The 17596-nt window shown below is 52.5% G+C and overlaps 1 pseudogene; it reads right to left on the bottom strand.

The window, feature by feature from the left end:
• Positions 1–212: 212 nt before the first annotated feature.
• LOC129630664 (carcinoembryonic antigen-related cell adhesion molecule 6-like) lies at positions 213–9060 on the bottom strand (annotated as a pseudogene).
• Between the last annotated feature and the right edge of the window lie 8536 nt (positions 9061–17596).

The raw sequence follows: 17596 nt of genomic DNA on the forward strand, positions 1-17596 counted from the left end.
CAGATTGCCCATGAGTAGTGGTTTTGTAGCTCAGTCAGTAAAGAATCTGCCTGCAATGCAGGAGACCCAGGTTCAACTCCTGGGTTGGGAAGACCCCCTGGAGAAGGAAATGGCAACTCACTCCACTATTCTTGCCTGGAGAATCCCATGGACAGAGGAGCCTGGTAGGTTCCCAGTCCATGGGGTCGCAAGAGTCAGACACAACTGAGCAACTAAACCACTATAAGGAGTTTGTGGTGACAGAAGACGATGATGACAACCTTGAGAGATGTGACAGAGAGAACAACGGCCCCTCAAAGTTGACCACATACTTTTTAAAATTGTATTTATTTATCTGGCTGCACTGAGTCTTCGCTGTGACATGCAGGATCTTTTGTTGCTGTGCACACACTCTCTAGCTGTGGTTGTAGGTTCAGTAGTTGTCACATGCAGGCTTAGGTGGCTTAAGTGGGATCTTAAGTTTCCCGACCAGGGATTGAACCCATGTCCTTTGCATTGCAAGACAGATTCTAAATCAACTGGACCACCAGGGAAGTCCCTGTCCACATCTTAATACCCAGAATCTCTGCAGATGTCCCAAGATAAAGGGAATTTATAAATTAAGGATCATGTGATTAGGAGATTATGGTGAATTATCTGATTGGGCCCAACATAATCACAAGGGTGGTCCTTATAAAGAAAAAGGAAGGCAGGATAGGCAGAGCCAGAGAAAGAGATGTGATGATGGAAGCAGAGCATGACTTTAAGATACTCCACTGCTGACTTTTGAAGAGGGAGGAAGGGGTCACAAGCCAAGGAAAACAGGTAGCCTCTCCCAGCTTGGAAAGGCAAGGAAGCAAACTCTCTCCTAGACCATCCAGAAAGAACAGAGCTGTGTTGACATCTTCATTTGTGTTGTTTTATACCACAGGTTTGTGCTAAGTTCCTGCAGCAGCAATAGGAAACAACAAGAGGTGTCACCTTCTCGAACCCAACATTGTGTGCATGCGAGATAAGGAGTATCTTAGAGCCAAATCATGATGTGAAACTTGGCAGGTTTTGTAACTGTCTCTTATCTCATAACAAACAACACTCAGGCAATGGCCGAACATCCTCCTGAACTCTGGGCTCTGTGCCTTAGTGCACAGACCACTTTTGTTTGGGTGAATGTGGGTAAACTGACCCATGTGAACTTACAAGGGAAGATCACCCTTCCCAGGTGACCTCAGTTCTTCAGGTGTGTGGAGGGGGCTGCAGATGAGGCCCAGGTGGGAGGAGGCCCGCGGGTCACATCGAGGAGACAATTTGGCCCACTGCTGTGGAACCTGGGTGAGTTTTAGGTGGGAGGAGCCCATGTGCACAAAAAGAGCAAACGAGAGGAAAGTCCTCTTTATTCAGACCTCTCAGGTGGTCCACAGTGGGTCACAGGCCCAGCCACTTTCCTTGGAAGCCCTCAGTTCCTTGGGGAATGGAAGTCCTTGTCTTCATCCATCCAGGGCTCAGGGCAGCCTTGTCAGGGCCTCCAGAAGGCCAGGAGGGACACTAAGGCTGAGCCCAGGCCCCCCAGTATCTTCAGGGGTCACAGCTGTTTCTCTGCTTTGGGTGTCTGACCTCACTCAGACTCTGGGGTCTCAGGTGGGCTCTTCTCCACAGCCCTTAAGGGGAAGTTCCTGGAGCAAACTAAGAAACCACATCTACTTTGGGGTCGATCTGGCAGTAGATATCTGTGTTGGGATAGAGTAATTCCTGTAAAGAAATAAGAGGCCTTTGAGCCCCTATAAACTTCTCAGAACAGGTCCCAGGATCTCCCTGGCCTGGGGTCCACAGGGCTGCTTTGTGGGGGGCCCGGCTGTGCTGGAGGCTTTCTGGCTCCAGATGCATCGCTCCTCTTCATCCATTTTCCCATTTTTGCTGCTGTTTCCTGGACCTCAAGAAAGTACCCTTACAAGTGCAGGATCAGACCATTCATCCCCAACACTCACCTCATAGATGGGAACAGCTGCCCTGGGGCTGGGCAGGGAGGCCTGGGCAGGGGAGAAAGTGAGTGTCAGGGGGACAGGGAAGAGAGTCATTTCTCCTCAGAAGTGACCAGCCCTGCCTCCCAGGCAGCCACCTCCAAGCCTGAAGCCCTCACTTCAGTCCCCATCTGGGCTGCATGCTCCACCCTCAATAGCCCGAGAGCCCTGCCTGAAGCTCCTAGTGCCCACTCTATTCCTGGCTGGACTCCAGGGTTAACTGTGAAGGGACCAGGCAGGCTCAGTGCAGGGCGTGGGGGTGTCCTGCCCCTGATGTGAGTCCCAGTCCTGACCAGGATGGGGTTCATGTTGCTGGCTACCCTGGAGTGAAGGGTGTCTGTATTGTGAAATGTTGGACAGTTCCACTGCCCTGAGTCTGCACAGCTTGGACCACAGGGAGAAGAGACAAGGAAAGAATGTGCTTATCAGGGAGACAGAGCTGCCAGAGGGACCATGTCCTAGAAGCAGAGACAGCAGTTAGCACCAGGGGTGTGAGGAAGTTTAGCCCATCCTCCAGGAGAGGCTGGGAGTCTTCAGCTTCCAGAGAACCATGGGAGAAGGGGCATCACCCAGGAAGAGACCTTCTGAGCATTTAGGGTCCAGTGAGGTGACCCATGACTCAGAACTCATACATCTAGCAGACCAGTCAGTGTGGGTCCCCTGTGATGAAGCCCCAGGCGGTGGGGGGGGGGTGGCTAGCTGGAGCAGGCACTGGAGGATAGGACCAGGGTGTCCCTGCTGCTCCCGGGCTGAGAAGACACTCACCCAGGGTGGTTGCTGGAGGCTGGTGCTCTCTGAGGTCATTCTGGCCACTGGCCCTAGGAAAGGTCAAGATTATTTTTGAGGGTTGCAGGAAGCAGGAGGAGGTCACAGCTTTGGTGTCAAAACAGGGAACAAGGAGGGTTACCTTTTCTAAACAGGGAGTGCGTATGTATGTGGTCAGAAGCACAGTTGCATCCAACTCTTCGGGATCTCGTGGACTGTGGCCCTTCAGGCTTCTCTGTCCATGGGGTTCTCCAGGCAAGAATACTGGAGTGGGTTGCCATTTCCTTCTCCAGGGGAATCTTCCTGACTCAGGGATGAAACCTGCGTCTTCTTCGTCTCCTGCATTGCAGTGGTCTCTTTACTACTGAGCCACCAGGGAAGCCCAAGCAGGGAATGGAGAGACCTCCATTCTCCACCAATGCTGTTTAGGGGGAGAGGGCCCAGCAGAGAGGAGCTAGGGAAAGTCCTTAAGAAGCCACATCCATCCTGGGCTCAGAGAGGAAGGATGTGCAGGTCAGTGGCAGTCCGGGAGAAAGTGACTTGAGGAGGGACAAAGGACCCAGTAAAGGAATCAGACCAAAAGCTTTGAGTGGAAGGGTCAGGTCCTCAGAGGAGAGCAAGGCCAGAACACATGGAGGATGCGTGGAGAGCCGGTGCATCTTGGGTCCCGTGACTGGTGGCTCTGCGGTGGCCAGACCAGCCCCTCAGGCTGAGAGATGCTGAAATTAGACAATGACCTCATTCTCTTATCTTTATCTGCCTGGAAAGAGGTATAAAGCTCAGCTCCCGACCTGCTGTCCAGGCCAGATCCACGTTCTCCCATCTCACACATCACAGGCTGTGGTTAACGCATGTGCCTCATGGGAGAATCTGACCCTACCTGGCCTGTCCAGGTGGCTTCAGTCTCTTTGGCCACGATGACCCTTGGGTTCTGAGGCTGTCAACCTCTCCTTTCAGGGTGACTGAATTTAAATAAACAGCAGGATGTACCGCTTACTGAGCATTTGCCCCTGCCAGCACAGCTGCAGGTCTGCTCTGGGAACTAGGACAACAGTGGGTTGTTCTTGTTCAGTCGCTCAGTCGTGTCTGACGCTTTGTGACCCCATGGGCCGTAGCCCGCCAGGCTCCTCTGTCCATGAGATTTCCCAGGCAAGAATACTGGAGGGGGTGGCCATTTCCTTCTCCAGGGGATCTTCCCGACCCAGGGATTAAACCCACATCTTCTGCATTGCAGGCAGATTCTTTACCACTGAGCCACAGGGTAAACCCTGGACAACAGCAGTGGGAAGTGTCTAATTTACAGATGCAGAAGGTGTTGGGAAGCCACCCCAGGTCAGCATCTGGTGAAGGAGGGGCCGATGGATGAGACAGAATGTCCTTGGGGGAAGTGGGGAGGCCTTGGAGAGCCAGGCCCAGAATCCAAGGGTAGGGTGTCTTTCTTCCTGGCTTGGCGTCAGCCTGGGGGACAGGATTAGCATTGGGCATCGCCATTTGTACCTTCTAGCCATCTTGAGGAAAACAAAGCACTCCAGAGTGGTCACCAGTGCCAACCTAACCAGGATCCCAATCATGATGACGATAACCATCTCCCTATTGAGGGCTGGGCTGTTTTCTTGGCCTGAAAGGAGAAGATAAAGGGGAAGATGAAGGCCTGAGTTCACCTGACCAGGGAAACCACAAGAAGTCTTACAGGGGAGAGGGCCTGGTTCGGGAGGAAGGAAATGCTTTGAGGTCTGTGAGTGGTTGCGTGCTTTGTCATCACGGTGTCTTCCCAACCCTCCTGCTGCAGGTGGTTGCATCTCTCTCTATATTTTAATCACATTTGAAACCTCGGACTTCCTCTAACTCGACATTCTCTCACCATAGCCAGCTCCGTGTCCTGTTCGTGTTCCTGTTAAGGGCTCTTTCCTCTTACATTACGCCCCCTCCCCTTGTGTTTCCTTCCCATCCCTATTGTCAGTCTTAGAGGGAAGGTCTGCTCAACTCCTGCTCAGTAATAATAATATTAGCCGACTGTTTCCAGTTCATTCTGTGTGGACAGCACTGTGGGGAAATCCTTTACGCACATCTGTTCTGATCCTTCCCTCCCCACGACGGAGGGGGTGTCATCCTTGCTGGGTGTACATACATCTGAGACCCATGGTGCTTAAAGAAATAAACGGAGTTCATAGAACTTCCCTGATGGCTCAGACAGTTAAGAATCTGCCTGCAATTCAGGAGACCCGGGTTTGATCCCTGGGTTGGGGAAGATCCCTTGGAGAAGGGAATGGCAATTCATTTCAGTATTCTTGCCTGGAAAATTCCATGGACAGAGGAGGCTGGTGGGCTACAGTCCATGGGGTTGCAAACAGTCGGACACAACTGAGCAACCGAGCACGTAGCATATCACATCTGGTAAGAGATTAATATCCATTTCTTCAATTCAACAACAGCAAAAGGCACTTGACCCTGGGGACCCTTCTTTGTTTCCTATCTCCCCCAACATGAGGCTGTCAGGGGCTGAGAGAATCACCCCCTGCATTCCAGGCTGGACCCAAGGTCTGCCAGGAGAAATCAGACAGCAGGAGGAAGAAGGGTCTGCTGAGATGTAGTGGGAGGGTTCAGGAGCTGATTCGGAATTTGCTTGTAGCTTCTGTGAAGTTGGGAGGTAACTTCTTTCAGATTTTTTTCTGAAAACCTACAAGTTCTACCACAAAGCTTGGTGCTGATGGGCCAGGGGCCACTTACGAGAGGCTGTGATAGCCTTGACTGTGGTTTTACTGGGACCAGTGATGAAGTTATGGACAAGGCAGTTACAGGATCTACTCTTATCTGCAGTGATGTTGGGGATAAAGAGCTCCTGTATGGATTGTGGGGGCCTCCCGGTGATAAGCCAGGGACACGGTGTGGCTGGGGTTAGAGGCTGTGTGGTGGGAGAGGCTGAGGTTTGCCTCTGGATGGTAGCAGGAGCCTGACGGGAAGTGGTGGGGGTGTCCGGGCCATCTGAAGCAAAGAGCATAAAGCCACACGTGGTGCAATCAGAGGGAAGGGAAATTCCTGGTCTGTATTAGGGCCACAGCGTCCTTCTGTCTGGATCACAGCTTTGTTGTAGAAAGTCTCAACAATTACCTCTCATGTTCACTCATCCTGAGTCTGAGATATTAACCTGTTTCTTTCGTCACAACCTCTCAAGACACAGCAGCCCATCCCCTCCTAGTCTTGATTCAAGGTGGTCCTGCCTGGACTTGCCTGGGACAGGAAGTCATGGCCAGCCTGGGTGTCCAAAAGTGAGGGTCCACGCACTTGGACCTGAGAGGGATGGGTACGGCCTGGCCTCCAGCACTGTAGATTCAGCCAGGAGGCCTGGACCACGCAGGAACAGAGGTTACTCACAGAGGCCATTCAGGGTGAATGGGTCACCATGGGTGGTATTCTCTGGATTCCCGGCTTCAGACACATAGGGTCCTGTGTCATTCCTTGTCACATTGAACATAGTGAGAGTCCTGTTTCCCTCGCACAGTTCCAGCTCGGTGCTGTTGTGAAGGCTCTGATTGTTGATCGAACAGAAGTAGAAGATGTCCCGAGTCTCAGATCTACACGTTAACACCACAGTGTCCTTGTGCTCCCTGGGGTTGGAGTTGTTGCTGGTGATGACGGGTGTGGGTAGCACCGCTGTGCAGATAACAGAGAGAACATTGGCCCTTTTCTACCTTTGGCTTTTCTAAAAGCATCTTCAATCAGAATTGGCATCTCTCATCTCTCAGCCAGACTGAGCCCTTAAAGAATAAGGCAGGTCTGTGTATCGAAGACGAATGCATGGGGACCTGAGCTCAGAGAGTGTGAGGTCACCTGCTCTATGTCTGGGAGAAGCACAGGCTTCCTCGGGGGTCTATTATGTAACAGCATTTAGTGGTGGACAGAACAGGGTGGGATTCAGAGACCACCTGGCATCTGTCCTGGTTTCATCAACCAGCCTCGGGAGAGAGCTCCTTGGGCTGCACCCTGGAGAACAAGAAGCTTCTAGGAGTGTCTTCCTTCCTCTGTTCCTCCCTGGGGATGCTGCTCCCAGGGCAGTTGAGTGACCGCCTGGGGACCTTGTACCTGTGTGCTGTCCATGCCGAGTCTCAGGAGTAGGACCAGACTGTGCCCCTGCACGGATGCGGCTCTTGGGGCTGGGCCCTGGCTGGTGACCAGCTTGGGAGCCTCCGGATTTGGCACAGGCTTCCCAGGGTCACTGGAGGCAGGAGCCCTGGGACAGGGTCTGGGAGGGGCTTCCTGGGGCTGAGTTTCTCTGTGAGGATCCCTGGGGCCCTCAGGCCAGGGTCTTCCCTGAGTCCTGCAGGGTCTTCCTCAGGGTCATGGTCACGGGGAGGGGCCCAGGGGGCTGGACTGAGAGTGCTCTCCCTCTGCCGAGTCCCTCATCAGACGGTCCTTCTCTCTACAGTGTCTGCAGGGCCTGGCTTCCTGGAAAGCATTTCTGACCCTTTGGAGTTTGTCTCCACAGTGTGTGCCCTGCACTGAATGTTTAAACCCCGACACGGGACACAATGCAGAGGGGGATGGAGGCGCCATCCGGGTCGGTCAGTCCTGCGAGTGTGAACAGAATTCACCCCGACCCATAGCTCAGTTGGTAAAGAATCTGCCTGCAATGCAGGAGACCCTGGTTCAATTCCTGGATCAGAAAGATCTGCTGGAGAAGGGATAGGCTACCCACTCCAGTATTCTTGGCCTTCCCTGGTGGCTCAGCTGGTAAAGAATCTGCCTACAATGTTGGAGACCTGGGTTTGATTCCTGGGTTGGGAAGATCCACTGGAGAAGTGAAAGGCTACCCACTCCAGTATTCTGGCCTGGAGAATTCCATGGACTGTGTAGTCCATGGGGTCACAAAGAGTCAGACATGACTGAGCAACTTTCACTTTCACTTTCCCACCCAACACGCCAAGGTCAGAGAGGAAGCACTCACTGTATATGCAGAGGTGTCCAGTTTTTCCTTCTGTCTGTAAATCATCCTTTGTAAGGAGCAGCGTGTAGGATCCTGTGTCTTTCTGGGTGACGTTCTGGATCAACAGGGTTCTGTTGGGGTAAAGTGTCTCCCGTCCGCTGTGTGCAGGCCCTTTGGTAGTTACATTAGTGTCTACTCTATATGATGCAATTAGCTGGGTGTTGTCTACCCTGTCTCCTCTATGCCAGGCATAGCCTAGAGGATTCTCTGTCACGTTGTGGGCAAGTAGAAGAACATCCGACCCTTCTGCAGCAAGTGGGGGGCACCGTTTCAATAGTGAGCTGGGCAGTGGTGGGCGGGGTCCAGAAAGTTGAGTGAGATTAGGAGGGAAGAGAGAGACCAGTTAATATTGTGACCTGTGTGGGGGATGGGAAAATGGTGCCCTGGGTCCTGAGCAGGTCTCTTCATCCCTCAGCCTTAGTGTGTGAGTGTATGTGTGTACGTGTGTTTGTGTGTGTGTGCATGTGTGTGTGTGTGTATGTATGTGTGTGTCCTCCTGGTTCAAGGTCAGCAGCATGACCCCCATCACTTCAGTCCCTCTGGGCTCGTTTTTTCCTCTGCTTCCCCAGCTGTCCCCTGGCTCACTCCCTCACTGCCCTCACACGCCTGCTCACACTCAGGGCCTCTTGGGAGATGCCCCTCCCCCCGACCAGCTACTGTAAAGACCCTCCGTGCTCACTTGCTGACCCTTCCCCGCTCCCTTTCCTGCGTGACGCCTGCAGCACCTGCCAGCACGCTCTCCATCTCTCTGCTCGTCTGTCTTCCTCCCCACAGAGCGCGGGCTCCGTGAGGGCAGGGGCTTGTCTGATCCTGCTTGAAACCCAGGGCCAGGACCAGGCTCCAAACATTAGTACCTGGGGATGAAGGAATGAGAGTTCCCAGGAATTCCACAGCCTGGTTTTTATTTGTCAGTTTCTAAGGGTGCCGGGTAAGGACAATGATTACTGTCCTGGTTATGTCTTTTTCTGTAGTGACACAATAAATTGTTATTATTGTCATCAGTTTTCAACAATTACTGCTCAGTGAAGAATTACTCTGAAAACCTACAGCAGTTGAGTCTTCCCACATCTCACCAGCTCTAGCTCATGGAGAATCTCCTGTGGCTGAACCCCCCACCCTCCCCTGCTCCCCTCTCCTCTGCCCTCAGGTCTGAACAGAAGCCCTCTGTCCCCTCTCAGAGCCCTGTCTCCCCCAGACACCAGCCAGTCTCTTCTTCTCCAGTCTCTGCCCACTCCCTGAAAATTGTCCCCTCTCACCTGCCAGGATGAGCCTGTTCCAGGGGACATGCCTCGTGCTTGCAGGGCCTGCCGGGGGCTCCATGGTGCCTGCTGTCTGCTGTGTCCCTCTCTCTGTGAGGAGAACTTCTGGTCCAGAAACGCCCAGAAGCACTGCAGTCGTTGTGTGAGCTCCGCTGTTCTTCTGTGTGCTGGGCCTCCTCCGAGGGCAAGAGCACTTCGCTGGGTCACGTGGCCTGGGGCGGGGTCTCTGCCCAGGCCCCGCCCTCTGCCTCCCCCCTCCTCCTTCCCTCCCTAGTGGCCCCCCTCCCCTTCCCCCTCAGTCTGTATTTCTATTCCCTGAACTCTGCTGAGTCCCCTGCCTTCTACAGCAATGATTCTCCACCTACACACACACACACACACACACACAAACACACACATTTACACACACACACCCCTACACACACATACCTACACACAGACACCTACATACACACACCTACCTATACACACACACACATGCACACACACGCACATGCACACACACACACTCTTGTCTGGAAAAGCACAACCTTGGGGTGTCTGGGTCCGGGGTCTCCACTGATCTGGATCAGATGCACATTCAACCTCCCCAACAGCCCTCTGTCATCCCTTTCTGGCTTTTCCCTTCAGAGGAGGAGCTTGGGGGTGGGGGGTGCATGAGGAACGCTTGTCACAGGGACGTCATCCCCAAGGTGCGTGGGAATCACCTGTGGAGCTTTATGAAGACTGCGAACTCCCAGGTGTCACCTTAGAAATGCTGTTTCAGCAGCCGCCAGGTCACACGCTCGCCCAGCGTGGCTGAGACCCCAGAGCACCGGTTAGATTGCCCCACCCAACCCAGTGTTGGCCTCTGCTGTGTTTTGGTCTGAGGTCTCCCAGCAAAACGTACAGATCCAGGGGTTTCCAAATTTTGGCGGTAATTGTTCCTGTGACACAGAAACCCAGCTGGATGCCCAGCGTCTTCCTGTTCTCAAATATCTGAGAAGATTGCATTTACTTCCTGCCGGAAGGTCACACTGACTCTGGAGGAGAGAAAGGAGTCAGATGAGCGATGACTGGAGAGGGGACCTGACCTCCACTTTCCAGTGTCACCAGCCTGGCATCTGTTTTCAGGGACAGACACCCAGAACCGGGTGTCAGGAGAAGCTGCAGTTTGCAGATGAGAAGGGAAAGGTTTCCTGTGTGTCCTGGGAAGGGAGGAACCTGGTGCTGAGGGGTGGGCTGACTCTGGGCTCCCTGGTCCTCGGGTCAAGTTGTGGGAGACTCTCCCTCTCCTTGCCTGAGCCTTGGTTCAGAAACTATTCAGGCCCTCCTTGCCATTATAGGGCCTCCTCTGTCACCCTGGCTGATTTTTCTGTGGTCACTGTGATCTTTCCCATGGGTGGTTGCAGGCAGGGATGGGAGCTGGCATGGGTGCCCATAGGCCCCTAGAAGGTTGGGCAGTGTAGTGTGGGCCCACATGAGGGGCTCTGAGGGTCTGTTAGAGGAGGGGTCCCCTGGGGTCTAATGCCTGATGAGCTGAGGTGAAAAGGCTATGGTTTTTCCAGTGGTCATGTATGGATGTGAGAGTTGGACTATGAAGAAGTCTGAGCACCGAAGAATTGATACTTTTGAACTGTGGTGTTGGAGAAGACTCTTGAGAGTCCCTTGGACTGCAAGGAGATCCAACCAGTCCATTCTGAAGGAGATCAGCCCTGGGATTTCTTTGGAAGGAATGATGCTGAAGCTGAAACTCCAGTACTTTGGCCACCTCATGCAAAGAGTTGACTCATTGGAAAAGACTCTGATGCTGGGAGGGATTGGGGGCAGGAGGAGAAGGGGACAACAGAGGATGAGATGGCTGGATGGCATCACTGACTCGATGGACGTGAGTCTGAGTGAACTCCGGGAGTTTGTGATGGACAGGAAGGCCTGGCGTGCTGCGATTCATGGGGTTGCAAAGAGTCGGATACGACTGAGCAACTGAACTGAACTGAACTGAAAAAGTGCACAATAATTGTAATGCATTTGTATTATCCCCAAACCACCTCCATTGCTCCGCAATTATTGTCCATGAAACCGGTCCCTGGTGCCATTAAGACTGGAGACTGCTGTTTAGAGGGAGGGATAGAAATCAGGCTCCTTCACCTTCTTAGCCCAAGAAAGTTCACCTGTTAATTTCGTGTTGTCTGTGTGGCCCCATATCGCCCCCTGGAGGTCATGAGCAGACCTGGGGACAATGTAATGGGCTGCACAGGGGTGCAAATGCCAAAGGGTGTGAGCCGGCTCTGCACCCTGGGCAGATGTGGGCTCCAGACTGAGGGGCTGTCTGCTGGGGTCCAGGTCACTGTGGGTCCCCAGGCTTCCTGACCTCATCCTAGTGAAGGGTGAGCCCAGGGAGAGGATGGGCATTGTTCAGTGGCAGGAGAACCATCCATCCAGGTGGACGTGTGCTCAGGAGGAGCTCTCAGTCCCCGAGGCTTCAAAGAAGGGCCAGTGGGGGGGTGTCTGGGGCTTTGGAGAGAGGGTGGCGGCCTGTGGGCTGGACCACCTCACAGCACTGGGCCTGCACCCTAGTTCTCTGTGCCCCATCAGTGGTCTGCTCTCAGCCTCCCCACAGTGCCAGGACCTGGGGCAGCTCCAACTGGAGACTCTGGCAGGGGAGGGGAGACCCCCTTGGGGCCTCAACTCCTCTGAGATGGAGCAACTGCAGAACTTTGTTCCCCTCTTCACTCTGCTCCAGAAGTTCCCCTTGTTTCCCAGGACACCTTTGGAGGGAGGGGCTGAGATGTCTCCAGGGACCAGACCCAGGTGTCCCCACAGATCATGGACCTTGGGATGAGGAGCTGCTCCCCGATTCCCACGAGTTCATGCTGGGGCTTCCCCCTCCCCTGTGGTCACTCCCTTGGGATGGAGGATCGGAAGTCTGAGCCAGGTCAGCTCTCAAAGAGAAGGAGAAGGACTCAAGCTGCCAGCTCAGGCCCTCCAGGGAGACTATCAGATTTTCCCGAGTAGAGACGGGATCGGGTGTGACTATCTGGGAATGAGCAGAGGTCTGACTCCTCACAGTTAAGAGGCCCCTGTCCTCACTCCTGACTCCAGGAGGAATAAAGTCCCATCCTGGAGCAGCTGTGGGCACTGGCAGGTCTCCTCCCACTGTGATGCCAGAGCCCCTGTGTCCACAAGGAATATTCTCTGACCCCTCGGTGTCACACTGGGTGGGGTGTGGGGGTGGCTTCTGTTATGCAGATTCCCTTATCTATTTCATTTCAGTTCAGTTCAGTCGCTCAGTTGTGTCAGACTCTTTGCAACCCCATGAACCGCAGCACGCCAGACCTCCTTGTCCATCACCAACTCCCAGAGTTTACCGAAATCGCCATTGAGTTGGTGATGCCATCCAACCATTTCATCCTCTGTTGTCCCCTTCTCCTCCTGCCCTCAATCTTTCCCAGCATTAGGGTCTTTTCAAATCAGTCAGCTCTTTGCTTCAGGTGGCCAAAGTATTGGAGTTTCAGCTTCAACATCAGTCCTTCCAATGAACATCCAGGACTGATCTCCTTTAGGATGGACTTGTTGGATCTCCTTGCAGTCCAAGGGACTCTCAAGAGTCTTCTCCAACACCACAGTTCAAAAGCATCAATTCTTTGGTGCTCAGCTTTCTTCATAGTTCAACTCTCACATCCATACATGACCACTGGAAAAACCATAGCCTTGACTAGACAGACCTTTGCAGACAAAGTATTGTCTCTGCTTTTTAATATGCTGTCCAATTTGGCCATAACTGTCCTTCCAAGGAGTAAGCATCTTTTAATTTCATGGCTGCAATCATCATCTGCAGTGATTTTGGAGTCCCCCCAAAATAAAGAGTATTTATTGAGTATGTGTGACATGTCAGCCCTGGGTTGTGTCCTGGATTCAAGAGAATATGATAGACTTGGACTCCGGGCTCACACACCTGACCTTGTGATGAGGAGACAGACACTCAGAGAAAATCCTGGAAATAAGGAGCTAATTATGATGGAGGGATGGACTGAAAGGGAAGGGTCTGGTGCATCCGGAGGCTGTCATGGAATCTCAGCTGGACTGGGTGTCATGGAAGGGACCCCTGAGAAAGTGATCTTTTGACTGAGATGTGAAGGGTGAGCAGAGAAGGATGGGGCTCAGAGGGCAGAGCTACCTAAGGGAGTCTGGCCTTCAGGGCCTGGCTGGGAGGAACGGCTGACAGAGTCCAGTGTGGGGAACTGGGAGAGTGGGGAGGACTGTGGATGGAGTAGGTTGGTGAGGGTCAGAGGCTGCTGGGCGGTGGGAGCTGCTAAGTGGGAAGGAGGTGGGCAGCCCTGTGGAGGCTCCAGACTGTGGAGGAGCTCTGCTTCCCTCTGCTCTGGCCATGGAGGGGAGCGTTGAAGGGAAAGTACCTCAAGTAGGTTTTCTCCTAAGACTACTCAGCATATGTCAAGTGTTTACATATCATTTTACAAATCCCAGGGACAGAGGGGCTGGCAGGCTACAGACATGAGGTCGCAAAGGATCGTATACGACCTAGCGAGTAACCCTTTCAACACTACATATCATTTATGCTGAATCATGTCCCACTCTGAATTTCCAACATCTCTCATCCAAGATCTTCTCTTATATACCCCACTCCAAGATTTCATCCAGGTGAGATTTGTGTTGATACCAGGCCAATTTCTCTCTGTAGAAGAGGATCCAGATGCAACATTCTCAGTCCTTGGGCAGGACTGGAGCATCTGTAAGTAGGAGGAGGGTGAGGAAACGTCTGTGTGTCCTGCCTGTGCCAGACGGTCCATGTGGACATGAAAAGGCTGCATTTCCTTTTCTCCTGTGACCCATTAGTGTCTTCCGCATGGGGCAGGGCCAGGTGGAATTGGAAGACCAGGGGTGGTGCAGTGATTCTGAACCTCGTCTTCCCGCCTTCTCTGTCTCTGCCCCCATCTGGAGACCTGGTCTTCATGGTGGGAAGGAAGGTGGGGCGTCTCCATAGGCCCCTGATCAGAGATTCTTTCAGCAAAAGGGACACAGGGATCAAGCACGCTAGCTCTGGACTGTGTCCCTGTCACCCTGTAGATGATTGTAGTAACTGAATTATTTGGATCTAATGGCCTGTTTTGTATTCTAATTTATTAGATTGTTTTTATTTCTTTTTACCTTTTGGTATTTGAAGTTTCAAAGGTGAATCTCCATCCTCCTTGAGCATGAGCAGGGTTGGCGCCAGGGTGGTTCAGCTGTCTTAAAGGTTATTTTTTATAGTAGCTTCAGTTTCACAGCAAAAGCAGGGGTAAGGGATCTTACCCATGTCCTGTGCTTTGGCAGGCAGATTCCTATCCACTGAGCCATCAGAAAAGTCCTCTAAACAATGCTTAACTTGTACATAGACACTGGTTTATCATGGCCAACGCACACATGAAGTTTCCGTATTTGCCTGTGGGTAAATAAACAAGTGATGTATGTCATCCTTTTTGAATTTACAGACACACAACCATCGGCTCTGTGTTCATTAGCCCTGCAGACACACAACCACCTGCTCTGTGCTCACTAGCCCTGCAGACTCACAACCACCTGTCTGTGCTCACTAGCCCTGCTGGTGTGACTTGGGCAGCAGGACTGTCACTGACCTTGCATTGTTCTAGTTGCTAAGTCATGTGCAACTCTCTTGTGACCCCATGGACTGTAGCCCGCAAGGCTCCTCTATCCATGGGATTTCCCAGGCAAGAACACGAGTGGGTTGCCATTTCTTCTGCAGGAGATCTTCCTGAGCCAGAAATCAAACCTACGTCTCCTGAACTGGCAGGAGGATTCTTTACCACGGCGCCACTGGGGAAGCCCACGTTGCTGATGATCACTTGCTCAAACCCATGCAAGTTACGGTACCAAGTGTCAACCCTAATGGAAACTATGGAAGCTGGGTAATTTTCATGTATCCACGTAGGTTCATCAATTGATAAAATGTACACCTTGGGTGTGGAATGTTGAATATTGAGGAGGCCCTACACTTGTGGGCGGCAGGTATCTAGGGAAACCTCGTGTGTGGGGCGGCCATGATGAACCAGTGTCTACCTACAAGTTAAGCATTGTTTAGAGGACTTTCCTGGTAGCTCATTGGATAGGAATCCTCCTGAAAAGCATGGGACACGGGTTTGATCCCTGGTCAGGAGGATTTCACATGCTTCTGAGCAACTAAAGCCATGCATCAGAACTGCTGAGTCTGTGCTCTAGAGCCCACGAGCTGCAACGACTGAAGTCTGCTTGCTGAAAGCCCATGCTTGGGAGTAGAGAAGCCACTGCAATGAGAAGCCGGAGTATTGCAACGAAGAGTCGGCCCTGCTCACTGCACTAGAGAAAACTGGTGGAAAACAATGAGGACCCAGTGCAGCCAGAAAGAAAAAAATAAATAAAAATATTTGCTAAGAGTAGTTCAGAATTAAATGTTATTCCCGAAGTTGTCAGGTCTTCTTTTCATCTCCTTTCTCAAACATCCAGAACACCATTGAAATATTGATTTTCCACAGGCTTGAGGACCTGCTCTGCCATTGGGGTGACTTCACTGCAAATTTGTTTTCAGTCTGGAACAGCTACTAGCGAGCATCCCGCCTTTCACACTGACCACCTGCTCTGCAGTGAACATCCTCACCACAAATCTCGGCCCCCATGGAGTATCATCCAGGGGCTCATTCATTCCACACACAGGTATGCAGCTCCCTGCACCAGGCCTGGAGCTGGCCAGTGGACTCAGCAGAAGCAGGACAGGTGAATCCTTCCATGTCCGAGCTCCCAGCTCAGGGATCCTCTTAGAACTGGAGTCCTGGTCAACTTGTGTGCACACTGAGTGCCACTGTATCCCCTAAACTGCATCTGCATGGGGAGTATAGGAAAATGTTCATTTCCAACATCCTCACCCTTTACGGAAAAATTCTGTGAGGAGATAGCACCTGTGTCCATATGTCCATCTCTCTGACACACCCCGTCCCTCCTTTATCCCCTACCCATCCTTTTGTTCATCTTTTCACTAAGTTCTGTGGCTGTGCCTCTGTGGTTGGCCAGATGCCAGGACCCCTGAGATACCCTCAGTAGCTCCCTCTGCTGGTCCATTTAAACACCATGGTTCCACAGGTGGTGCACATGAGCCCGGGTGAGTCCTGCAGAGTCTGTCCCCATGGAAGATAGGGGAGGCCCCTGGTAACACGGTGACCATTATACTGGGTATCTCGAGCATTTTGCATGACTGTTAGGGATGCTGGATGGGTTAGACCCGCGCCCTTGGGAAGTATAGTGCTGGGTTTGCGTGTCAGAGTTACTCCTGTCAATGGTACATTTATGGAGAAGAGGAAGTGTGGGGTGACTGTGGAGCCCTAGTTCCTTCTCTTCCCTGGGGTTCACAGGCAGACGGAGGAGCCCTCAGGTGACAGATAGTACCCTGGAGACTTTCCAGGGTACTATCTTGCGGATAAAAAGTGCTCCCGATTCATAAACTAGAGCAAAGCGGGTTATCCCTGAATACATTCTACTATGTTCATCTTTGTCATAGAATAGAAATGGGCAGGATATCCAGCCGTCCCTTCCCATTGATGGGGGCTGATGCCACGGTCTCCAAGCCCCACTTGTTCTTCAGCAGGACCCTTGCTCTGTTGGAAGCACGGAGAAATGGCAAAAGCTCTCACACCAGGCTTGAGGCTCAGACTGGAGGAGCTGGGAGGGTAGGTCAGGTGTTCTGCTCAGCCTTGCTCCCTGGGGGAGGGGGGATCATTTGGAGAATGAGGGAACAGGAGGCTGTGCTCAGGGGGCCTCCAGGCTAGGCGATGACTGTCTCCAAGGTCAGGTACCGAGGGTCAGGAATTAATCATGAAACGTTCCCTCCAAGTTGTAGACAAGCTGGTTATCTGACACTCAGCGGCAGGGAGATACTCTGAGAGGACAAAGTTAGTTCTCAGCCTCCTTGAGGACACCCTCCGGGTGCAGGATCATTCACCTGGAGTTATCATGGCTGTAGCTACAACTAATACACACACAGGAGAAAGTGCTCCCGATTCATAAACTAGAGCAAAGCGGGTTATCCCTGAACACATTCTACTATGTTCATCTTTGTCATAGAGGAGAAATGGGCAGGATATCCAGCCGTCCCTTCCCATTGATGGGAGCTGAGCACAGCAGAGACACTGTCCATGGTGCTGATGAACACAGGCCACCTGGAGACTTGGGAGTTGTGGTCTTTGAGTCACATCTGCTTTCTTTCAATTCTGGAACTTGGGCATTGCTAGAAAAGAAGAGGCTTCCATGGTGGCTCACACAGTACAGAATCTTCCTGCAATGCGGGAGACCTGAGTTTGATGAGCCTCCAGAGATGGCAATGGTTATCCACTCCAGTATTCTTGCCTGGAGAATCCCATGGCAGATGTGCCTGGAGGGTTACAGTCCATGGGCTTGCAAAGAGTTGGACAGACAGAGCAAGTTTCACTTCACCAGAAAGAAGAGGTGGGGAGGGCTGCAGGGAGTGTGGACTGGCCTCGATCTCCAGGGCTCAGAGCCAGTGAGATTGCTGTGGACATCGTGGCAGGTCTTGACCCCACATCGGCATGACAAAGTCCAAGCTCCCCAGAGCAGAC

The sequence above is a fragment of the Bubalus kerabau genome, chromosome 17 (assembly GCF_029407905.1).
Source record: "Bubalus kerabau isolate K-KA32 ecotype Philippines breed swamp buffalo chromosome 17, PCC_UOA_SB_1v2, whole genome shotgun sequence".
Taxonomy (NCBI): domain Eukaryota; kingdom Metazoa; phylum Chordata; class Mammalia; order Artiodactyla; family Bovidae; genus Bubalus; species Bubalus kerabau.